The sequence below is a fragment of the Phalangium opilio genome, unplaced genomic scaffold (genome assembly GCF_054372755.1).
Source record: "Phalangium opilio isolate 3A_F unplaced genomic scaffold, DU_Popi_V2 ptg000022l_1, whole genome shotgun sequence".
Lineage (NCBI taxonomy): Eukaryota > Metazoa > Arthropoda > Arachnida > Opiliones > Phalangiidae > Phalangium > Phalangium opilio.
Window position 1 is genome coordinate 4,956,034 of NW_028324154.1, and position 26,590 is coordinate 4,982,623.

A 26,590-nucleotide genomic window follows, 5' to 3' on the forward strand; every position below is an offset into this window, starting at 1 on the left:
GAGGCTATTACGATACACAAGAGTCAAGGCGATACATACTCGTCCGTAGTAGTGCATTGTAATCCCAGAAAAAATTAGAGAGAACTCATTTATATGTTTGCTTGCAGTAGGGCGAGAAACGCCTCCGGTTTGTATATTGAGGGTAAATTTCAAGTTCGAAATGCGCCTAAAAACAATCAAGTAGAATTGGAACTTCGAAGATTACGAGATACAAAGAGTATTGTATTACCGTTTTTGAACGAAAAGGTGTACATTTATGTTCATAATGTTCAATCCTTAAACGCACATTTGGAAGATATTTTAGCAGACACGGTAATAAAAAATGCCCAGTTATTATGCTTTGTTGAAACGTGGAAGAAAGATACCGATGATTTTAGTGTGCCATCCTTTAAGGAAGTGGGCGGTATTTATCTGCCAAGAACGGCACGTAGAATTGCGTTTGGTTCTTCCATTTATTTAAAAGACACAACCGAAAATGTAGTTAACGATTTGGATAATAGGGTTTTGCGAACCGATAGACCTTTCAGAAATTCGCATGTGGAACGTTGCTGGTTGGATGTGTCCATTGAAAATGAACCGATGACTGTTGTTTTGTTGTACAAATCGCCCGGAGCGAGTTTGAGATCAGTTTTTGAGGATTTTAATCCTTTATTCGATATTAGATACGATGCCTCTGTTCCGACAGTTGTAGTTGGAGATTTTAATATAAATTTTTTAAAAAGTAAAACGGCCCTGAAAATGTTCTTTAATTCTTTTAACATGTCTCTTTTGCCGGGTCTTGAAGAGAAAATTTCAACTGACTATCATTGCCAGTTAGATTTAGCGTTCGGAAACAAACTTTTTCAAGACAAATTCGAGGCCTCTTACAGAGAATCGTACTAATCGTATCATAAAGGTATATGTTTCGTTAAAAAAGAAATAGCTGTAGAAGTTTAGTAAGAGCAACCGTTATGGTTGGTGAACTTCCTAGGTGTTGAAGCTTTGCAAAATCAACCGAAAGGGATTGTTAAAGTCCTAGCTCTCAAAGCTTTGTATTATAACCCTGTGAAAGCCCTAGCTCTCGAAGCTTTGTATTATAACCCTGTGAAAGCCTTAGCTCTCGAAGCTTTGTATTATAACCCTGTGAAAGCCCTAGCTCTCGAAGCTTTGTATTATAACCCTGTAAAAGCCCTAGCTCTCGAAGCTTTGTATTATAACCCTGTGAAAGCCCTAGCTCTCGAAGCTTTGTAATATAACGCTGTGAAAGTCCTAGCTCTCGAAGCTTTGTATTATAACCCTGTGGAAGTCCTAGCTCTCGAAGCTTTGTATTATAACAGGAAAGGGTCTGTGAAAGTCCTAGCTCTCGAAGCTTTGTATTATAACCGAAAGGGTCTGTGAAAGTCCTAGCTCTCGAAGCTTTGTATTATAACCCTGTGGAAGTCCTAGCTCTCGAAGCTTTGTATTATAACAGGAAAGGGTCTGTGAAAGTCCAAGCTCTCGAAGCTTTGTATTATAACCCGAAAGGGTCTGTGAAAGTCCTAGCTTTCGAAGCTTTGTATTATAACCCGAAAGGGTCTGTGAAAGTCCTAGCTCTCGAAGCTTTGTATTATAACCCGAAAGGGGTTAGTGATAGTCCTAGCTCTCGAAGCTTTGTATTATAACCCGAAAGGGTTAGTGAAAGTCCTAGCTCTCGAAGCTTTGTATAGTCAGCCGTAATCAATGGTTGATGGCAATCCTAGCTCTATAGGAGCTTTGTATGATGAAAGAGGTATCTTTGAAAGTAATGCATAATTTAGTGGCGTAGCGTGAGGGGGTGAAAGGATCTCTATTCTAGGGGATTAGATTGTACTGTTTAGTCGAAACTTGAAAGCGGTTTCCTAACATTGTAATGCTGATAATATTCATCAAAGCTGCGTTAAGTATGAGAGTTGAGAGAAGATTCTCGGAATTGAAATTGATCAAATGTATTAGTCCACAATGTCCAAGTCGAGATTAACAAATCTCCTTAACTTCACAATCGAACAATAGGTATAAATCAACTTTTATCACCATACTTAAGACTTAGCATTAAAAAAAGCAAAATAAAAGTTTATTTAATGAAATACATTTCATTTTAATCCTTTAGAAAACAGTGAAACATAATGACAGCTTTATTACAGAGCTTAATAAGCATAATTGCGAAAAAAAATAGTTCAGAAAATCTATTGTTGGCCTCGGATGGGATAAAGTCACGCTACGCCACTGCTATAGAAAGGGTTGCCCAAATTGAGTTAAAGTGCTAGCTGTAGAAGCTTTGCATAGTAACTCGGAAGGGTTAGTGATAGTCCTAGCTCTCGAAGCTTTGTATTATAATCCGAAAGGGTAAGAGATAGTCCTAGCTCTCGAAGCTTTGTATTATAACCCGAAAGGGTTGGTGAAAGTCCTAGCTCTCGGAGCTTTGTAAATTGAACTCACCCGAAAGGGTTGCTTGAACTGGAAACCTATTGCCCGAAAGGGTCGCTCAAATTGGAAACCTATTGCCCGATAGAGTAGCTCAAATTAGAAACCTATTGCCCGAAAGGGTCGCTCATATTGGAAACCTATTGCCCGAAAGGGTCGCTCAAATTGGAAACCTATTGCCCGCAAGAGTCGCTAAAATTGGAAACCTATTGCCCGAAAGGGTCGCTCAAATTGGAACCCTATTGCCCGCAAGAGTCGCTCAAATTGGAAACCTATTTCCCGCAAGAGTCGCTCAAATTGGAAACCTATTGCCCTCAAGGGTCGCTCAAATTGGAAACCTACTGCCCGAAATGGTCGTTCAAATGGGAAACCTACTGCCCGAAATGGTCGCTCAAATTAGAAACTGTGGAAGTGGTAACTGTGATATCTAGATATGAAGGGTTGCTGAAACTGGTATGTTCAGTTGGCAGAGTTACTATTCTCTCATCAGATATAATTGGTAAGTTAAATAAAATCACTTTTGATAAAAATAGAGGAGGTAGCCTATCGTTAAATATAAAAAAAATCACTTGTGTGTTACGTATAGTGAACAAGTTTATTTACGTGAAGATGCGTTTGTACAAAGAGCAATACTAGTCGTATCCATATTAGTTATTACTAATGTTTAAATAAAAACAGATGAATAAAGTTTAGTTCACAATTTAACAAGAAGTATTTTTTATCTTTAACTTTATCACCTTTGATGGGGTTTAAAACGTTTTTTATACCATCGTAGAAAAAGGACGCTAACCATTATTGTATTGTGTGGGTGCAATCAAGAGTACAACGGGAATTGCAACGCATGCAACAGTTAGGCATCATAGTGCCCGTCACGGAGCTCACCGATTGGGTCCACCCAATCGTAATAGTGGAAAAACCAAAAGGAAGGTCACACCCGGAACCCTACTATCCAATGCCTACCGCTCAACAAATCTACGCTGATCTACACCGTCCTGGACGCGCAAAGTGCGTTCTGACACATAGAGCTGGATGAACCAAGCTCTTACTTGTGTACAGTCCCGGACAAAAGTTTCTGGACATTTTCATTTGGCTGCCATTTTGTTCCTATTTGAGCGAGAGTAAAATATTATTATTATTATTGTTGAGGAGGGTACGCGCCCTAGCACCGATGCCAAAGGCATATTGTGCATCCTCATATTCAGGCCTTGAATAGGCCCGTAGCTGAAGCGTAGCGAAGAATTCGCTCCACCGTAATAGAGGAGACCCTCGAGGGTTCCAAAGTATGTGAATCAAAATATTCTAGTCTAAGCGAGGCGAAGCAGTCGCACTCGCAAAGTACGTGAGCGGATGTTTCTTCCTTCTCCTGACACGACCTACAGAGAGGGTCGTCGGCAAAGCCCATCAGATGGAGGTGTCTATTAAGCCGACAGTGCCCAGTCAAAAGACCGGTGGCCAGCCTAATATCCCATCTGCTGAGCGAAATTAGGTCTCTGGCACGAGACCTGCAGGGACCATTGACAAAAAGTTTAGTCTGTCTCTGGCCCTCCATGTTATGCCAGAGTTGGTTTTGTATGACAGTCAACCTGTCATGCAGACACCGTTTGACGTGCCTGTAGGGGATGGGGACGGCCGGCTCCGGCCCCAAGAGCTTGGCCTCCGCACCCCTTTTCGCAAATCTATCGGCTTGCTCATTGCCATGATATCCGCTATGCCCTGGCACCCAGTACAACAGAACCCTGTTGCAGGATGCCAGTCGCGCTAGCAGATCAAGGCAGCTGCGCACCAGTTGAGAGATAATCTGACACTGGTTTAGCGCGTTCAGGGCGGCCTGACTGTCAGAATAAATTCTCACAGTCCGTCCGGTATACCCTTTGTTAATGCAGTAATCTGCGCAATAACAGATCGTGGCAATTTCCGCCTGGAACACACTAGCGAAGGTACCCAGGCAAGCAGAAAAGCCGACCGTTGTGGTTTGACAGTAATAGCCGGCGCCAGCGCCGGAATCAGTCTTGGAACCATCGGTGAACCAAATAGTTTCACCCCCAGTGCCAAGAGGTAGCAGGTTAGTCCACTCTGTCCGACTGGGAAAGTAGATGCTGAAAGGCTTAGTGAAATCAAAACTGGTAACGGTTTTGTCAGAGCACATCGTAAGCGACGGCTCAAGTGCGGCGTACTCCCGAAAGAGCTTCGTATGGCTGTAATCCCAAAGTCTTGGAACCCAGCAGCCACTAATGTAGAGCCTGTAGGCTCCCATGACAGCCTCCTCCTCAATGAAGAGATGAAGAGGAAGCATGTCAAGGAGCACCTCCAGGGAAGCAGTTGGGGTCGATCTCATGGCCCCCGTAACACCAATGGAGGCAAGCCTTTGAAGCTTGCGCAGGGCAGCCTGCACCGTCTTAAGCCGGACCCTTGTCCACCAGACAAGTGCCCCGTAAGATAGTATGAGTCTGATGATCCCAGTATAGAGCCAGTGTACAGCCTTGGGGTTGAGGCCCCAAGTCTGGCCGACAGAGCTCCTGGTCCTCCAGAAGAGCATCTTGGCCTTCTTAATACACCGATCAAGATGCGGCTTCCATGTGAGTCTGCAATCAAAGGTTACCCCCAGGTATTTCACCTCGGAGGACTTTGTCAGGACCTGGCCAAAGAAAGAGATATCATTGAACAGATCCTTAGTATTCTTCCTTGTAAAAGGAACAATGACAGTTTTATCAGGATTAACGGTGAGGTTAACCGCCTGACACCATTGCTCCACGCTAGAGAGAGCAGATCTCATAAGCGCGGTAACAGTATCCGGGAACTTCCCGGTAAAGACTATCGCTACATCGTCCGCATACCCGAAGCAGCTACAGCCCCCAGCACCCCCGAGCCTCCCCAAGAGTTCGTCCACCACCAGCCACCACAACAGGGGGAGAGCACTCCACCCTGAGGGCAGCCCCTGCTGGTAGTCACCCCTAGAGAGTCCCCAAGGAGAGACGCCGACACCTCGCGGTCGGTAAGCATGGACTTAATCCAGCGGCCAAGAGTGTCGTTGATGCCAAATCTCTTGACAGCTTCAGTAATAACCGAGCTAGAGACCTTGTCAAAGGCCCCCTCAATATGGAGGAAGACGGCCAGTTAAATTTCCAGAAACTCGATTGCCCTATCCAGGCAATTCGTAAGGCCGTGAAGGGCCGTCTCAGTGGATCTGCCTTTTTGGTAGGCAAATTGTGAAGAAGAGAGAGGAGTTACCGAAAGTACCTCGTCTCTAATGTACCTGTCCACCAGCTTCTCCAGAATTTTGAGGAAGAAGGAGGTCAGGCATATGGGCCTAAATGCCTTCGCCTCGAGATAGGAAGCCTTCCCAGGCTTGGGAATAAAGATGACCCTAGAGCGTTTCCAGTCACGAGGTATGTGACCGAGAGCAATGCAGAGTCTGTAGATCTTGCAAAGCGGAAAGGCGATGTGGTCTTAAGCCCTCCTCCAAAAGCAGAGGGAAGACCCCATCGGGTCCCGGAGACTTGTAGGGCTCAAAACAGTTGACAGCCCACCGAAGCTTGAGAATCGTGACAACCTGTCTGGATACAAGCCAGTCTTCCCTCTTAGCCCTGTGCAGAACAGGGTAGAGAGAGTCGGGGTTTGTTGGATTGATTAAAGTAGAGTCAGGAAAATAGACATCCGGCATGTGCTTGAGAGTCTCAGCCCCAGACTTAGTGTACACACCCTCCTGCAGCTTAATAGTATTAAGCCGATGTGTGTTGTCGTGCGCTAGGATCTTCATGACCCTAGCCGTGGCAGGGACATTGGAGATTTGCTCACAGAAGGTCCGCCAGGAGTCCTTCTTAGCAGCTCTAATGGCCCTGCTGTAAATGTTAAGGGACTGCCTGTATCCAGCCCAGTCACCCGTGCGCTTGGCTTTGTTAAAGAGCCTGCGCGTGCATTTACGAAGCCGGCTGAGATCCGCGTTCCACCAAGGGACAGGCCTCAAGCGGTTAACGGTCTTAAGTGGGCAGTTCCGGTGGAATGACTCCATAATGAAGCACTGTAAGTCACCAGCAGCCCTATCAAGATCCTTAGGTGAAGTAAGTTTAGGAGTGTGACCCCCTCCGTAGAGTAGGATTAGGTCTTCCCTATAGCCAGCCCAATTGGTCCGTTTTGGATTGCGTATCTCCGTCCCCGCCGGGACAGAGGTAGTCGCGACAGTAAAGCAGATGTGCCTATGATCCGACAGAGACGGCTCATTAGACACATGCCAGTTACACACGGAAGACACGAGGTTTTCCGTGGCTAGCGTGAGGTCAATGACCTCCCTTCTATTAGAAGTAACAAAAGTAGGTTCATTGTTTTGATTAAGAATATGGAGTTTACAACCAACTAGATATTCTAGTAAATCATCACCTCTCCTGTTGCAGTCAGAACTGCCCCACGTGATGTGATGAGCATTGGCGTCGCAGCCAATGATTAGTTTGTACCCTCTCTTTTCACATTGATCGACCAAATTGATCACCTCAATTGTCGGGAGAGAGTCCGCGTCGTGGGCAAAGTATGCAGAGGTAGCCGTGATAGTCAACTTGGCATGCCCAGTGGCCAGGACTAGCTTCACGGCCGCCGTGTCCTGGGACGTGTACAGCGGTAGAGAGATACAGCAAAATTCCCTCCGAACCAGAATACACGCCCTAGGTCTAGCAGTAGTTTGGTCATAAAATAGTGACCCCGCCGCGTCAAGACCGAGGATTTTGCCATGGCAAATCCACGGTTCTTGTATGAGGGCCAGATCAAGACCCTCTATAGCGAACCTCCTGCAGAGTACCGCAGAGGCCGTCTTACTATGGTGCAGATTGATTTGAATTGCACGTAGCGTCCCCATGGTCCTTAAGAGAGGGGTTCGGAAGGGACCTAGCTACACCTCATCGGTCCCGAGAGGGCTAGTGGCACGTCCCCCCCCGACAGGCAAGTTCCCAGTCCCTAGACCCTCCCCCTCACCAGGACCACTAGAACGCACATCGGCTGGATCCCGAAGGGTCCCATCCTATTCTTCCAGTAGGGTGGACTCATCCATGGGAGAACAAGCTTCTGAATGAGCCACCCCTTCCCCCTCTGTGCGTAGAGCGACACCAGCGAGCTCCACAGCGAGATCCCCCATCTCGCTAGTTCCACCCCCTGCCGTAGACTCGGCTACAGTGGTTTTGGTGGTTTCCGTGTTCTGAAGGAGTTTGAAGGAACCCTTGTCCACTCCAGTAAAGCCCACGAAACCAGCTTTCATAATGGCTTCCAATGAGGAGCCATCAATGAGCAGTACCCAGTACCGTACCCCTGTCCACGTACGTCCGGATACATTTCCAACGTTCAGTGGCAAAACCTGCATTAAGGGCCTTTAGGCGCCGAAACAGCACCTCCGGCTCTTTGGTGATCTGGTCCTTGGTGCGAAACATTACCTTAAACGGCTTAGGGAGTTCCCTAGCTCTCATTACTGAGAGCACCGCATCCCCCACCACCGAGTAGGTTAAGTTGTCCTTCAACCATTGCCCAGTGAACGAAACCTCACAGGAGTATACTAGGGCCCCGGTCGTCAGGCTAAAGTTCGCAAGGCGCGGTAGAGGGCTTCCCGAAGGTATCCCATCCAGCGCCCCTAGAATCGCCTTCTGAATTGGGCCCACGTCTTCCTCCGTGATGACCGCCGTCGGATAGCCTTTTTTGACAATGGCCATCTTTTCTGAGCTGGCGGCGTCACTATAGGACTTTCGACGCCGCCTGCGAGATACTGGGTGAGAGAGTCGAATCCTCCGCTCAGGGCCTCTTCATTGGGTTGTCACGAGCCGCCGCACCCCCAGCGGGGGTGGAGACCGTTTCAGACCCCGATTTGACCTTTTGCCGAGCAATCTGTCGTTTGAGACGACGACGCACGGTACGTTTCAAGGGCTTGCCAGACACACGCACCGATGAATCGGCACGAGTATCGCTGGATACAAGGCCTTGTAAAGTGGTATCAGTGAGGGTTCTGCCCTGAGCAGACCCCTGCACCGTAGGTTTGTTTGATTTAGTTTTAGGTAAGTGTTTAGAATCCATAAGAATCCCACGAGTAAGGGGGTAAGTAGGAGGTCACCACCCGGTAGTCCCCCACCCGGGTGGAAGGCTAGATACAACGGGGTGTCGCCTGTTGCCCCGAGGGGATCGTTAGCGATACCGTAGTTTTACTTCCCCAGTACCACGCAGCCCTCGGCACGATACCTCAACACCTTGGCTTGGGAAGGACGCGTATCCGCTTAGCCCACACAACGTAGTGGTTACCAGCTCTCACCACCGAGAAGGTGTGATACATCGCATTGTTGAGGACCCAAGCTAGCGTGTGTAAAGTTAAGAACGCGAGCGAGAAGCCAAAGCAAGGGGGAAAGAGAAAACACTCCATCTAGCTTGCGTCCCCAACTTCGAGAGCCATGTTAATGTAATAGAATATTAAGAAAATTAAGTACTCTCCTTTGAGTGCTTAATTGGAAGTATTGGGAAAGAAACATTAACATCGTCAAAGAATTCGCCCTGTTATATTGTAAAAACCCTCAAGTTCAGGTTTCATTTAATTATCACAGCCTTAGTAAAGCTGATTTTTACCTCTCCGAGTGACGTATGTCACGGTGAGGTTCTAATTTCAACGTGTGTGTCTGTGAGTGTGTCTGTCTGTGTGTCAGTTGTTACACCCACGTGACCGCATGCGCAGTTTCCAAATCGGAGCAAACGTGTTCGCCATTTCCGAACTGCATTCACAGTCACGGAAATGGCTCCTCTACTTGAGTTCTCACACCACCATCTTCTGGTCTTTGTCTATCCCACACGGACACCAGTCTGTACTTACTGGCTTCTAATCATAACCATCTTTTGGTCTTCGTCCATCCCACATGGACACCAGTCTGTACATACTGGCTTCTAATCATCTTTTGGTCTTCGTCCATCCCACATGGACACCAGTCTGTACATACTGGCTTCTAATCTCCACCATCTTCTGGTCTTTGTCCATCCCACTTGGACACCAATCTGTCTCATTGGCTTCGAACTCCATCATCATCGTCTTCGTCCATCCCACATGGACACCAGTCTGTACATACTGGCTTCTAATCAGCACCATCTTCTGGTCTTCGTCCATTCCACTTGGACACCAGTCTGTACATACTGGCTTCTAATCACCACCATCTTCTGGTCTTTGTCCATCCCACTTGGACACCAGTCTGTACATACTGGCTTCTAAACACCACCATCAACTGGTCTTCCGTCTATTCCACATCGACACCAATCTGTCTCATTGGCTTCTAACTCCATCGTCATCGTTTGGTTTAAGACATTCGCGGCGATCAGCTAGGGTTACGAGAAACGTCTAACCTCCCTAAGGTGGGTTGTCCACCAAAGGTTTTCGCAATTGCGGTTCTTGCTTTTAACTGTAGTTCGACACCCTTATTTACTACCTATTTGAGTAAGGCGAAGCAACCGGCGTATGCTTCATTTCAAACGCCAATAATAGTCCAGTCTCTCAAGAATGTTTAATTGTTCTTTATCAAAACGATGTAACGCTCAATAAGGCGAACAACTAACGAAGAAAATATTTATTATTAATTAAATTTATTTTAAATTAAGATAATCATGTTTCTCATCTCAAAATTAATACGGAAAGAGTTAAAAAGCAGTCTATGTTTTAGTCTGTGTGTGTCCGTCCATTGTTACACTAGTGCGTCGCGTTAGCAATTAGCCTTGTGTTGATGTGTTAAGAAATCATACAGAACCTTAATATTCCCTTTTTCCATAATATAAAGTGAATATGTGGAAGTATTTTTCGTAATTATGATGCATTTAGTACTTTTGTAGCTTTAAAGCTCTGTTTCACTTTGATATTCCAAAGATTTTTTTTAATATAGTTATTTGAAATGGCTGTTTATATATTTCTTAAAGGGGGAGGTGCAGAAAATTAAATTTAAATGAAACCTATTTTTTTGGGTGAGGAATGATGTAAAACGTGCTCATATAAAATTTCACTTAAAAATATACAGTCGTTTTTTCACAATAAGAATTACAAAACACCGTTTTTACACAAAACATTCCCGGCGAAATTCAAATTTTCAATTTAGGGGCGTGGCTTAAAGCTATTTCTTGCGCGTAGAAAAGCATATGTTTCGCCCACTCGTGAGCGCGCTTCGCACCCGTGACCCGTCAAAGCCCTGTCGCCCTCTATAGTCACGCGCTCAAGGCAGTAAGCGCGGGAAATCGGAACGAGAATCTCCAATGTCTCTAATCGCTGGCGCGTGGGGGGGGGCTTTACTTAAAATAGAGCCCCCCAGAAATTTGTCAGACTTGAAATTTTGCCAATTTTGGTTTTTGCAATTTTACGACTATAAAATGTATTCTGAATGTACTAAAAGTATATATTTTCTTGGATAATTTTTTCTGCTCTACCTTTTAGGCACAAAATCTCAGTTTTTTTTATTTTGCTGCTTGTCACCTTTTAGCTGTATAAAGAATAATTCTTTTTTAGTTATTTCATGAAGAAAACTAAGACATAGACTCCGGTGGTTATATCAAGAATTATCCGCAATAGGCTTAGTGAAACAGAGAGTGAATAATTGAGGCCTGAGGTGAAGTAAACATTGGGCTTTGATTTTCGTGACTGAAATGAAGAGACATCAACGGTTCAGAGTGAGCCTAAAGTTAAATACACTCTTAAATAATCAGGTTAAGATTTTATAGAAGAAAAGATCATGGTGGCAATTGGAATAGTAAAAGGGCTAATGGTAAACGGGCAGTAGCTACAGACTTTTTATTCTTTTTATGGTGCGCATTGACTATTAGGGCGTCTAGTTACAATTTACCTTTGGTGTTATTTAACGTTAACATTCATGTTGGCAAACTAATAATATTGTTGAGGTGAGACGAGGCGATAGTGTTTACACTGCAAACCAGTTGTGAATGTAGTTATCAGAGTATAGGGTAAACAGCTGAAGCGTAGACTTCATTTCCTGATCTTTTCCCCATTGACTGATTTCCGTGTGTCCAAGATTTATCCTTATTGGATGTAAAATGTCGTCTGCTTTACTGTATATTCGCTATGCTTGGAATACTGCTTCAATATTTCGTAAATTTTTACTTCAAAAAAGAGAAATAATTCCATATCTAGGTAAATAAGTTTGTAGTAGTAGACCTCTTGACTCGGAGAGGTAATATATTGGTTTTCCCAACTTGTTTGAAAGTGTTTATGATCCATTTTTTTCCTCTCTAAACTCCGGTTTTCGGGATAAGCGCGAGAGGAATTGGTAATGCACGCGCAGTAGCTAGAATGAGAGATTATTTTTCAGTTGGAAAGGACATTGTTTATAAATTTTGTGTTACTATTATTTAATTATAGTTGTCGTTGAACACTTTTCCTGACCATTGAATTGGTTTTCAACTACTAGTGTGAAAGACATACTGGCTTTTAGGATTATTATCAGAAGCCGATTAGGCTTTACACATGTGTGTGAAGCATAATACGCTTTTGTTATTATCTGTGAGTATGTTTGTGCTTTGGGTGTGGAGGTTGGAGGTTGGACAGATGAAGATACCGTTTCAGCTAAGTGTTGTAAGAAATTAACATACCTCAACCGATGATCTATCTCGAATATTACCTTACCGAGTGAAAAAACATGAATACTCTATTAGTACATACGATGAAACGAAACTAACAAGCCCTCCCCAACCACACGTAGCTAATACGGAAATCCTAATTTCTGTCTTGTTAAACTCATGAACTACGGGATATTGGTCCTCGGGACTAGTTTATTAATTTAAATTCTATGGGAAAACTGATGGGGATGGTTTCGATCCAGTTTCTAAATCGAACCCTTCATGCAAAAGACAGTGTTGTTAATAAATTGATTTTGTTTCACCACCTATTTAAAAAGTGTGAGACATAGCGAAACAGCCGGGAAATATATCACAATATGTTCAGATTTCGTCAATAATTACAGGTTGAGTCTCTGTTGGGCTGACCAATCGCGTGAGAACCAGTCGTCCCGCTATAATTAATTATCTAAATTAGTTAACTTCCAATTCCAATCACAGACCCAATCCCTTAAATATTTCTTCACTCGTACAGCCTATACTGACCGCGGCTTTTCTAGACAAACAGTATGAAACTTTGATAATTTATTTTTAATTAACGAAAACACGTTCGAAGAGGTTGCTCGGTCCTTCTGTGGTTTTAAGAACGGTAGAAACAATGATAAACTGGTTATTTTCCTTTCATTTTTATATTTTACATTTCAAGTCAAGAGTTATTTAACATGGATAAGCTCCATTAGCAGTTTACCACGGAACCCTGAGGTGAAAATTTCTTCAAATCCACTCTGGGGCGTTAAGAAATTTTCACCTCAGGGTTCCGTGATATTTTACATTTGTTTTGAAATTATGAGCGATTAAGATTACTATATTAATATAAAAAGGAATACAGACAGATAATTTACACATTAGCTGATATAATCTCGCATAATTATCTTAAGCCAAAATAACTCAGAGTTTGAGTTGGCTACTCGAGATACGTATAGGAAAAGCCCAGGAGTGGGACAGTCATCGGAGGCCATAATATTCCGTCTAAAGGCACTGCAAGAAGCAGTGTTAGTCAGTTAGCCTTCAACCAAAAACGGATTTATGTACTAAGAACGTCGAACGTAGCAAATTCCCTACCCATCCTCGACTACTTTGTAGGTTTTGATGGGAGTGGCTTATAACTTCAAAACCCGCGCTCGCCATCTATCGGCCTTATTCTAATATATTTTGGGCATTGAATATAGATATTGCGTAAGGCATGTAAATAATAATAATAACTTACAATTGTACTACAATAATAATTTTGGTATAAAGAAAGAAAAACCAGATAATTAAAGAAACTTCAATTAAATATATTTTTAACTTTAAAACTTCTTTCCACTAAATCGGGAGTTGTATCGCATTGTTCTCCACTTTGCTTTTTTACCACTGGCCCAATTTAAAAAAAATCTTTAATCACGAAACTTGAGATAAGAATGGCATTTTCGACCGCTAGAAGTTACTATATACAAAATTTGTGGATGGAGTCAAATTATAAGCAGACGAAGTTTCTCAATAAAGTATGCGAGGATGGTACCAGAGGCTAAAGCTATGATCCGACGTCCTTAGTACATTAATCCGTCTTTGCTTCAACGGGTAGTGAACGCGGGTTATATTCTGAGAGAGCGGTCGCTCTCTTAGATAAGACTTCATACTGCTCTTAATGTATAAGGAGGGTTTTTTGTTTGGATTTAGTTTTTTTTTGTATTGTATTAACTGTTTTGAAATAATTCCACAGAACTACAATTTGGGCCCTTAATATGTGGTTAAAATTTCAAAGAGATCCATTAATTAGTTTATTTTATAAAAAATAAAGTTGCTAAGGGTGGTTTTCATTTCCATAAAATTAATCACACCTTTTGATGAAAAACTGGAACTTTTCCCATAGAAATAACATGGGAAATTTTTCGAAAAAAACAAATTGGTGTCTCGTGACTTAGAAAAACTATACGTTGGTTAGTTTTGGGAACGGTCTTAAATTAAACTTCAAACTATAATCTAGGATCGTTTTTCTTGTGATTAAGAAAAATTAATTTTAAGTATGTTTAATTTAAAATTTTAAAAACTACCCCAATCTGCGATATTTTAGCATGGATACACTGTTTTATTAGTAGATATCAGCGCGACCAATATTTGCCTTTTTAGCCACATCGTATGATGAACATCTACGATGTGGGTCTTAGTTTGACCTGGCCTATTGTTGGCGGTGAAGGTGGTGGTGGTAGTGGTGGCGGCGTCGTGAACGAGAACTACCTTAGACAGTATAAAATTTTTCGATCGTCATTGAAGGGAGAGTGAATGGGAGAGAATTGTGGTGAGGTGATATTTTTCGTTCGTGTATTTTAAAAGGATGGGGATTATGATAGTTAGGTTAAGCCATATACTCTCCCTTAAAAATTCCTCTCACCCGTCAACAATAAAAGTTTGACAGCTCCCCTCTTTCAACATTCAAAGAAATCGAGGGAAATTTTGAAAGCAAAAGCATGTATTTACTGACGTTCTTTTTAGGCTGGTCTTAAGGCACCGGGATATTACAATTATTGGGTGTTTTACCGAATTCTTTCTCTTTCAAACGCTTCTGGCCATAAGTTCATGTTAGAAATTTATAAGATGCGAAAATTATGCGTCGGCACAAGTCTATGTCATAAACTAAAACTTTCTGTACGTGTATTAATTGAGCGTTAAGTACGTAATGTTAGAAATTTATAAGAAGCGATAAGTGTGCATCGGCATAAGTCTATGTTGTAAACTCATCGAGGGGATAATCACTAAAACTATCTGTTCTTCGATTCGCCGGAATACTACAATTACGGCATAAGTAAATTTATACTGGTAATAATTTTATCACTGTTTAGGGTAGGGCATCGAGGGGCTATTCACTGTGATTTAATGCACGGTGAATCATTTAAGAATTGTAAGAGATAGCGCTATTCACTCATTAGGGTAAGGTATAGAGGGTTTATCCACTCATTAGGGTAGGGTATAGAGGGGCTATTCACTCGTACGATGGGGCTACTATTACGAGCCCTTGGGTCGTCTTGTTTTACGTATAGTTGCCTCATAATAATCCGATTGTTTATTCTTAATGCCTTTTGGTTGAAATGGCCTATCGATAGTGAGATAAAACTGCTTTAATAGCTCTTTTCCCCTTTTTCACCCCGTTTGTGGCCGCCATTTTTTTAAGGGAAAAAAATTTGAGAGTGGGTCCTTTTTCGTTGTCATTTTCATATGTTTTGAGGATTTGCTCATGGATGGATTTTCAATATAATATAAAGTAGGTTTCAAGCTTTAATATAAGCCTAATTTCATAATTTTCCACCTTTTTATTGTCCCACAATCTATATCTAAACTTGGCACTTTTTTAAGGCGGTGAAATTGCGCTAAGCCTTGGCTTACCGTTAATTTTTACCGTTTAAAAAAATGTTTATTTCTCGTTGCCCGTTACTTCGCCTTCTCGTATCGTCGTACTTTTAAAGTTTAGGCTTTGAAAGTAGTGCTTTCTTAAATATTACTTAATTGCATAAAATTTCAATATTATAATTGCGTAAAACGAATTCAATGTTGTTTGTTGATGGGACGCGCCTTGCATTTGAATTTCGTTCCCTCGAAACTACCCCCTTTAACGGGCCGGAGAATTTTTCTTTATCGCCGTCTTTCGGTCGCTTCAGCCCCGAAAACAGCTGTAGTGAGAAATGCTATTTACCAAAAATGTATGCGCTCAGTGTGTTGTTGTGTTTGCATTTTAATGCTTCTAATCGTGGTGCAAGTCGAGATTTACGAATCCAACATGTGTTGCGAAATGAAAATCAAGGGTGGATACTATATGATCTATGCTTTAAAAGGAATAGAGTAATATCGGTAGAGAGGGGGAGTGAACTGTGTATCCCCTTCGTTGGAGGCAACTTTGTATTAGAGAATACTATTTGCCTTCGGAAGGGGGGATATCACTAAGGTAATAGATAGAGGGTTATGACGTTGCCATATATGTGAAAGATATTACTCTATTTGACGGCGACATGCAGTCAAGCAAAACGGTATTAGGCCTTGCCAAAACTTGACTGAGCTAGTGCGCCTTCATCAGATTATCAAATATAATAAATTCACCCTCGGATATCGTGTGACGAGGAGACGGTTTTAAAGTTACTAACACTCGATTTTGGAGGTAGATACTGTCTAGTGACACTCAAAGCAACGATTTAATCTTATAAACAGACTAACATCATGAGCCCATATCGTAAATTAACCGATGTTGATATTAAAGCTTAATTGAAATACCAATACCAATTTTTTTTAACTCCATGAATCTAAAATATCAACATCAAAAATTATCTTCTGAAAGAGATATCTACTTATATTCCATTCAAATTTCTCGCAACATTTCAAATTAACGAATAGAAATGTGCAAATGAAGTTCAAACTGATTAATTGGGCAAATTGCTATATTGGTCACCATTACCGATCACAGATAGATTTGCGCCCTTCAGTAGTGTTTATTATGCTTGTGTAATGGTAAGCGAAATCTTTGATTAAAGTTTAAAATAACATGAGCAAAAACGGCTTTATTCATATCAACTCGATTACCGAATATCTAAATTTGACTAAAATTATCAAAATATTCTATTCATGGTTAAGAATCTTGTTTGAAGCAGCAAGCCATCTAATCCTTATTTACCTTCTATTGAAAAAAAATAATAGGTTGATACCTCTTTCAGTAGATGATTCATTGATATTTCAGTTTCATTGAGTTTAAAAAAAATTAGTTCCACCATTGGTTAATTTTAAATATTGACCAATCGATAATCACAAATTTTAATAACTAAATTACAAAAGCCGGTTCAAAACCATATTAGTTTTGAAACGATTAAATTATAATTTTAAACATATATACTAGTTAATTCCTCGTAGGTAATTAGTTTATTGTCTTAGTGAAATTAATGCTGAATATTGCATACAAAAAGTAAATAATAAATTAACTTCTAAAATTTAAATGTAAAGTGTGTGCATTATTTCCCAACTAATAAAAGATATCCACCTATTTTCATTCAAATTAATTACTAATTTGTGGATAATGGATAGAAAATGTCGAGCTCTAATTGCGATATAGCTAAAATCAATCCCACTGGCTATTTATAATACAATATAACCTTTGCCCTATGTTTACTGTTTTGAATTTTATTTGTAAAATTTAAAACATAAAATAGTATTACAATTTTTTTAATTAAATAATTATTAATAAATTTCAATAAAATAATTAAATAACTATTAATAAATTTCAATAAAATAATTAAATAATTATTAATAAATTTCAATAAAATAAATTCTGGTTAAATACATAACACTACTTTTTATTAAGTTTCTGAAATTATCAGAGCTAAATATCAAAGACATATTTAATTGCTCTCATTTCGACACAACTGCAACCGTATAGATTCATTCATTTAATAACATTTCTCATTTCTAATTATTTAAATTCAAAGGACTGTATTAACTTTTAAAGGTGAAAACCCAGCTGACTTAGAAGTACACAAATACCAGGCTGCCTCTAACACAACAGAGTTGGCCATTCTTGTTTATGAGAAATGAATCCTTGTCATCTCTGGACTTTAGGAGCTCCAGGACTCCCAACTGAAGCAGGGTGGGAAATAGGGATTTTTTAAAAAGTAGACATTGGGCCAGCGACCCCCCTGCCCTGGAATAAATGAACTGGTCCATGACCATTGACCAGGGCGCGGCGTCTGCTAAACTAAAGAAGTGGGTAATTAAAATAGTTGAGATAATGTCTGGACCCTGGTTACCCTAGAATTTCCTTAGTGGTCCTGTGGACCACTGCTCCCCCTCCGATTTAATTTTTAAACTGGTCATTTTCCCTGTGCCACCGCCTTATTTACAACGCTGAACTGAAGATTTCTTTTGACCAGACCATAGCCTACTCGATCACGCGCAACACGTCGCAAGCTGCTTGCTCTATGTCTATAGCGCGAGTCAGGGTGGGAAATAAGGATTTTTTTAAACTGGACATTAGGCCAGAGACCCTCTTGACTTGGAATAAATAAACTGGTCCGTGACCATTGGCCAGAGCACGTCGTCTGCTAAGCTAAGGAAGTGGATATTTAAAATATTAGAGTTTTAATGTGTGAACTCTGATTACCCTTCATTTTTTAGTATTCTCGTGGACCACTGACCGCCCTCCGATTTAATTTTTGAACTGTACCAGGCAATTTTTAAACTCGTCATTTGCCCTGTGTTACCGCCTTATTTCCCACGCTGGCGCGAGTTGCTTTGCGTTGTCGTGTGCGTGATGGAGCGGGCTACGCCTGGAGTACCAAACCCCCGTTACTTACTACCAAAATACCCACTAGCATAGCTCACTCGATCACGCTCTCTTTTCCCCGGCTACATATTTTGAAGAGGGCACTTTTTAGGCGTATTAACAATCTTGGATCACCTTTGTGGACTTTTAAGGTAGCCCTTATAAATTGAGTCGGCATTGCCCTGACTATAAATTGAGTCGGCATTGCCCTGACTATATTGTGTTTAAGGTTTATAAGCTTAATATCAAACAGACGTTAGTTAATGCTACAAAAAAGTTCGAAATTGATAATCTCGGATCGTCTTTGAGAAGTTTTAAGGATATCCGAATTTCATATTGGGCTTATGAAAAGTTTGAGCTAAAGGTTAAACAGACATAGGCTAAATCAGCGTTTTAAAAAATTGTGTAAAACTGTCAATTTGGTCCTATTTGTGGAATATTTAGGGGAGCGTTTCAATAAAGGGTTGTAAAAAATTGTATTATGTTAATTACAATAAGAATACAAACTTTCAATGAGTTACGTTTTTATTTTTTTCGAGTATCATTATAAATAAATGACTGATTGAGCTAAAGTTACGGTCCCCTTTATATATGTTTCTGCTTAGTGTAGATTTTGAAAGTGTAAAACAGTTTCTTAACAATCTTAATTAAAATGAAGACTGAAGGAGCAGATATTAATCAAAAATGTCTTGATTAGAATCAAGTCCTAAAAGTATCGATAAGACTGAGGTTATCACTTGACTGAAGGATCAGATATTAATTTTTTTTAATTGAAACTAAAAGGCATGCTTAAGAAAAAACAACGTTCCATTACCGTTTTCCGTTGAAATAACTTATTTTACAGGTAATCAGTTTCAAAAATTTACTTATCTCGGGTTTTCGGGCACAATTCCATTCCCCCAAAAACATTTCATCATTACATTAATTACTTTTGAGAGATAACATGTCAAAATAAGCTTTAAAACAATAAAAAACTGAATGAGCGGTCTGTTTAGCCATGACCAAGACCTTCAAATCAGTGTTGCTAATGTTAGAAAGTGGATTTTCCCACTTCCATTTTAAAAATTTGCCGCATTTCCCACACCCCCTTTTTTGCAGTCATATTATTTATCATACTATTTTATCATACTATGTTTAATATGGAATATCACTCCGCATGGCTTTGACAACATGTACAAATGCTACAAAGCTTTAAAATTCTCAAAATATGCTTTCTTCTTTTTTCAGTGCCAAACTTAAAATCACCGAATTTATTTCAAAATGTCGCTTGAAATTATTAAACCGGATAAAATTTTCGAAAATGCACTAATTTTAATTGTGCAGTTAAAATTAGTGCATTTTTGAAGACTTTGCACTGTTAACCCTTGAACAGGAAAATTCTGACATTTGATTAATTTCGGAAAAATGTTACTTTTTCCCCACAGAGCCTAAAACCAAACCTAAATTTCCCACGATGTGGGAAATTACCCACACATTGGCAACACTGCTTTAAAAACTTACAACAAGCACACTTTCAAGACATGTTCTGAACAAATTAGTGCTTAACCCGCTAATAGTACGACCACGGAGAATTGATGTAAACTGTAGTTGAAATATATTCATGTGCAACCTGCGGCACTGAATGGTCTCTAACCATTGTTTGAAACTAGAGAGAGAAATAGTGAGCAGCATTAATCATGTCCCGAGCTATGAGAATGAACAGTATGACTGTTGACTGAAGTACACTAGACATTACATCATTTTGCATAACCACGAGTAAAAATCTAACTGTCCCTACTTAATTTTCCGCCATTGTTTTAAAACGTATCCACTGCGAAGCATGCCAGGCACAAATGAGGGAACCTTTTAAAACTCAATGTCATACACGTACTCTCTCAAAAGTAATTAATCTAATGATAAAATGTTTTGGGGGAATGGAATTGTGCCCGAAAACCCGAGATAAGTAAATTTTTAAAATTGATTACCAGTAAAATAAGTTATTTCAACGGAAAACTGTAATGGAACGTTGTTTTTTCTTAAGTATGCCTTTAAGTTTCAATTAAAAAGAAAAATTAATATCTGATCCTTCAGTCAAGTGATAACCTCAGTCTTATCGATACTTTTTAGGACTTGATTCTAATCAAGACATTTTTGATTAATGTGCGATGGAGCCAGTTCAAACTTGGCAACTATAAAGAAGACTCTGGGGGGGGGGTAACAAAATGTTTGAATATTCTCTTAGTGATGCTGGGATCCAGTACGAGGTTAAACCCTATTTTGAACATTCCTTTATCCCAAATCGAAAGATATTTTGGGTTATATGTCCGTCCCATGAACTTAAAAGCCTCATAAATGGTCTGTCATCCTCCCAACCGAATAAAACTAAAAGTTTCGAGCGAAATAATACTCCTTTTGGATTGAATGAAATTAAGTCTTTGTTTTGTCGCGAAATTGAAAGACTAAATCAAGGCTTGATTCTTTACATTCCAAAAATGCATGCTAGCTACCTTATGAGAGATGCGTGGACCAATCGTAACGTGAAGCCAGCAAAAATCATGCAACAGCCTCAAGTACTTTCTGAACTATACGCCTTCGCTCATGATGAAAGTGTACCAGATTATGGCGCTAGGGAAAGAGCTCTCGAATGTTACAATTATTTGACTGTATGCAGTCAGATCTTTGAAAATGGATTTTTAACTAAAGAGCGGGTATTTTCACATTCAGACAAAGCTATGGAATCTATAAAAACTGGCTATTCGTACTTCTCCGATTGGCTAACAGAGATATTATCCAAAAATCCCAAAGTCAAACTTCTGGCGCCTAAACAGATAGATTTTTTATCGTGGAAGACTTGGGACCTGTTAAGGATTACAGTGTTTGGATTTTGTGGTTTTGTTGAGGATTTCCTTGCAAGGCATTCTGGGAATTTTATTTCTCCCTTTAGAGTCAATGGCAGTGCACTAGAATCATAGTGTGCCCAGCTTAAGTATGTATCAGGAAGTAAGCTCTCTGTCACTGCTTATAGTTCTGCTCAAAAGTCTGTTCGAATAACCAAAAATATCCACAGTGGTAGCTTTTCAAATACTGACTATAGAGATGTTAACTTGGATTTCTGCGATTAAGAAACCGACTTAGCGAGAATTTAAAATTCGCGCTTTAAGCACGACCGAACAGAACTACTTTGATTTTAAGACTGGTTTTGAGTTTATTTACTTCAAGATACTACCTAAAGAAATTTGAATCTATTGTCAATATCAATGAATGTTCGAAATTCGCGCCCAACATTGGAAACTTTGATACACTCCCGTGTAGAATTTAAGACTTAAAACTTATCTTAGTTACAATACTATCTAAAATCACTAATTTAATGGACTAAGGGGTTCAAATCAATAAAATAGCCTTAATTGTTATCACAACCTTGACTAGAGAAAGTTTCACTTTTGAAATCAATAAAACTACTTAATTTTTTATCACAGCTGAGATATATACTTTGGCGTTAGAAGAGTGCATGACTAGTTGTTTGCAGCACTTTTAGACGTGTGTGCGTTGGATGAGGTTTTTTGACGCTTTGTTTTAGGAACTTGACACTTCCCTTTACGCTATATTTTCTTTGCCGAGGTTTGTTTAAGTGGGTCATCTTTTGGCTTGTTTTATGGTTTCAAAATTCCTGTTAGTTTGTCCTTTTTGGTTTTTCCTTTTTGACTAGGTTCTTTCTTCTTGGCGCATTTCGTTTGGCGCATAATTCCTTTCTTCACCTTTTTGCAATCGCTAGTTTGAGACTTTTGCTCATTGGGGACTTTTTTCTTATTTTTTAAAACCTGCGAGAAGAGATTGTCCCTGAGGGTGTGCCCTCCCTTACACAAACTTCCACTTTTTGTACTAATAAACTCTTGCAATCGTCCATGGGTCAGTTTGCGGATCCATATTTTAGAAAAACATATCCATAGCCTCCCCAGAAAAAGATACCAAATCTTTGGACATAGACTCTTTTTCTTTAACCTTTCTTACACAGACATTTAATTTAGTATTTTTGTTGAATATTTACTTACTACCAAAAATATCATTATCATTTTTATAAAAACATCATACCTTTATCATCTCTTTTCCGTGTCTTTAGAGCATCAGAGTTTGCTTGTAAGCGTACTGTCGTGTTAATTTCTTCAATTAATTTCATAAAAACTTTCTTAGGGAAAAACATTCCTCCTTTATCTTGGTTGAAGAGTTCCAAAGGAAGTTCCTCTTTCTTTTCCTCGTCGTTAAGTGATAATTTAAAACAAAGCCGATACACATGGCGATAAGCAATTCTGTTTTCCAATTTTAAACGTTTGGATTCCTTCAATCGTTTCGAAAGCTTCCACATTTCACCTATAGTTCCACCTCCTAAATGTAACAAACCACTCTTGGTTTCTTGAACCATATTAGAAAAATCAATCTCTTTCGTTGTTGGAATATTTTATTCTTCAGCAGGTACATGCATCTCATCATCATCATCATCATCAACATAATCTACGTCTTCGGAGTCTATACACTCTAGTATATAAGATTTGCCATTGACGAAGCTATACAAGTTTTTTTTTTTTGAAATAACTACAAATCGAAAAAATAATAACTCTTTCGCATACCTGAAAATGTTTGTCATGTAGAAATTAAATAACTCTTGAATATTTTTGAGATCACTGTCTTGTTCTACTTCACTGAAATCGAACGCAAATTCATTTCGAAATTCATTGGCCTTGGCAAGATAGCCAATTTGACTAGTTTACCAAAGTCAAATAAGAAAGCTTTGGAACTCACAATTGTGAGACGACAGTTATTGCGACTTGGAGATAAATTGACGTGCAGCTCTTTGGCTGCTTGCTCGTTTAGGAACTTTAAAATATCACCTGAATCTTCCATTTTCAACAACACTAGGCTTAGCCTCTGCAATTTTTCTCCTTCCACTGGACTGGCTACATGATCATATGACACTGAGTGCGTTCACCGATATTAACCATGGGGACTAAGCCTAATATTATTCAGTAGGGTCTCTAAGTTTCCAGATCCTACTGTATGTGTCACTGAACGCAGCCTTTTTCTTCAAATATTATTGGATTGTTAGATTCGGAGCTCCACCCATAATGGCGTTTTTTCCGATAGGGCAAGTTTTGGCGTACTATACAATTATTTTTGTTGACCTTAACTTTAACTAAACTGATTTTGATTTGTGAACTGTAAATGTGTGTCATAACTCTGCACAAAAATTTAATTAGAAATGTTTTGTTTCATATTGAAATACTAACCCCTTAAGAATAGCTCACTAACCCTTCAAATAAAAAGTTTTATCAATAGTCTTTTTGGGTTTCTCTTGCCCATAGTTCTATTTCACTTTCGCGTGTGTCACGCTTATGGTTTAAAGTAATAATTTTGTTTGTTAAAATCAGTTCATTATTCCACCGAATTACTTCTGATCGACGTTAGTTCGACTAACCCTTTAATTTTATTCAAATGAATAAAGTTGACTTTTAAGTTCTTTTTCAGTCTCAAATTTTAAAGTAAACTTAGCTCTCCCACTCTTGGGCAACCCCTCGGCCAAAATCCCATTGCACTAAGTGCGACAGCTATAAATTTAAATTAAATACAAGTAGGATTAGGTGTCCCTGTTCAACCGTACTCGGTTTAGTGGCTTTGGTTAAAATGTTTCAAAGTTTCCCAGAATTCAATCAGATACATGTGTCTATGTCCAAGCGTACTTGGTTTAGTTTCTTGTAGAGAGCTGCATTTCAGTTTCAAACGTTACCATTTCCATACCATTTTTGTTTACCAATTCCACCCATATTTTTCATCAACCTTCCCATCCGTGGTTTCCAAATACCAACTATTCCCATTCCCAATTAACAAACGTTATTGCAGTTCCAACCATAAACGAAATGAACAATAGCAGAAAAGCATTTCCCTACCAAAGAGTTCGAAAGAATATAACCTTTGAGCGTCTTGGTTTGGCCCAAAATTACCACTGCAATACGAATTCTTAATCGCAAATTTTAGTAAAAATAAGGAAGATGAACAACTGTAGAAAAATTTCACTTGACTGAGGGACTCCGGTTCGCCTGTCGCCAAGTAGCATGAGTCACTTCCCATAATATCTATTCAGAGAATTTGGCGCGAAAACTTACAATGGACCGATTGACAGCTATAAAAGCCGTGAACCTCGTGTGCTAAAGTAATAGAAATACGAGCTAGAGACGGTACTGTGAGCTTAGCTAGCTAGTAACTAGCCTACAACAAACTAAGTGAGATGAGTAGTATTGGCACCTATGTTATATTGCCTTATATCGTCTAATACTGTCAAAGGCCGATATCTGCCATTACTCAGTGGCAAAACCGTTTTTACTTATTTTAAAATTTTAGGATCTTCCATAGAAAATAGATTCCATTTATTAACCATTTCCAACTAAAATGTGTATCAATTTAACCACTTCCATTCCATGTTGGTTTTTTTCGTTCATTCCCGATCTGAAAAACCATCCATTCCCACGGTTTTCAATGGTTACCGCGATAAATGCAAATTTACCGTTTCCATGCAGGTCTCTAGTTTCTTGGGTTGAAATGTTTTCTAGGTTGAAAATACAGTAAATATAAGCGTGAGTCGGGGTCTTTGTCAAACCATACTTGGTTTAGAGGCTTTGATTGAGAAGTGTTTCATGTTTATCAGAATACAGTCAGATTCAAATGTAATCCGTTTAGTGTAGCGCCCGGAACCTTTTCGCACTTTAGTTTCGTTAAGTTTACAGTTCCAAAGAACTTGAAGTAGTTACGCCTAATGTGACAATTTTGAAATGAAAATGGAAAAGCACGCGTCATTTTTCTCGCACCAAAATTGAAAGATCTTATGAAAGGTTTTCATTCGGGTTTTCAGTCAATACTTTCTGTACCGGAAAATAAATACCTCGTTAATGAAATTGCGGTTGGTCCTTCATGTATTATAACAGATGTATATAATACTTCTCTTCTAGAGAGGTGTACCACAATGCGGGGTAATTGTAACATGATTCTCTCTCAACATCAGAATATTTGAACCAAGGTTAATAAACCTAATCACATACGCGATATATTTTTCACTCATCATTACTTTATTACGGCTTACCTATTTGAAAACCCGCGGTTGTGGATATTTGTCCCGCGTCAGGACGAGGTTTCTGAGGCGATTGCTGAGGACTTAGTAGGGTTATGGAATTCACTACATCGATTAAAAATAAGTCAAGCCTCATTTAAAACATTTCAAATTATTTAAAAACGTATTATAAAAAGCTGAATAAATTTTAATAACAAAACTCAGCTGACTTGTACATTGCGTCCTGCATGAAGCTATATAACTTTAACCGAATTGACCAGGGAATTACTTAACGCTAGTGAATTTTACTTAAAGGACTCTTATGTAAGAATATTCACGTAACTAAAGATTTATTATTATTGTTGTGGCACCGATATTTACAAGTAAATCTATACCCAACGCGTTTGTAACGTTCGTCCTACGCATACACATCCGTTGACAATCTTTGGATCTTTTTGAAAGTTTAAAATGTTATTGAGAGGCTATCTCGTTCAAATCATTTTTGATACCAAACACACACGTTATTTCATTAACGTCTTGGTTTAATTTATCATTAAAACACCAGGGAATCAAGCTAAGAGTAATGAAAGCCGTAAAATGACAACCCTTTCGTAGTGAAACACGAGTTTCGTCGCTTACAGCTGTAACGACTGATGTCGTCTTGAAGCATATTTTTAAATATTAAACAAAGCCAGATCCTAAATAGGCACGGAATTTAATTAAGCCTCTCATGGATATACGTTAGTAACGGTAACGTTGCCATACATTGTCTGAGAGAGACTACTTTCAGAAATAAAGCTTGTATGAATGGTTATGGAAAAGAGCCAATATGAAGAAATATGTTATCTTTATCAGTTGCCAATATTATACGGGAATAGAAATATCTGGCGCTAATGTTGTATACTAACAATGTCAATTGAATATCCACTAAGGTCTTCTATATACATATGTTATCGCTTGTAAATAACGTATTCATTAGCATTATTCGTTCCGCTTTATTTATAAACCATATATATACATCTCAATATCTATAATTTCAGATAATGTATAACGGAATCCGAGCCCTATCGAACTCTAATTTCCTGGTTAAAGAAAGTCCCTAGTACTCCCGGCCTGCAGAAAGAAATTATTGATTTATTGCGACTAAAGGTAAATGCGATGATGAAATGGCGCTGAAGGAATATTTTCAATATGATTCTACTTGAAGGTGTTAGGGATTT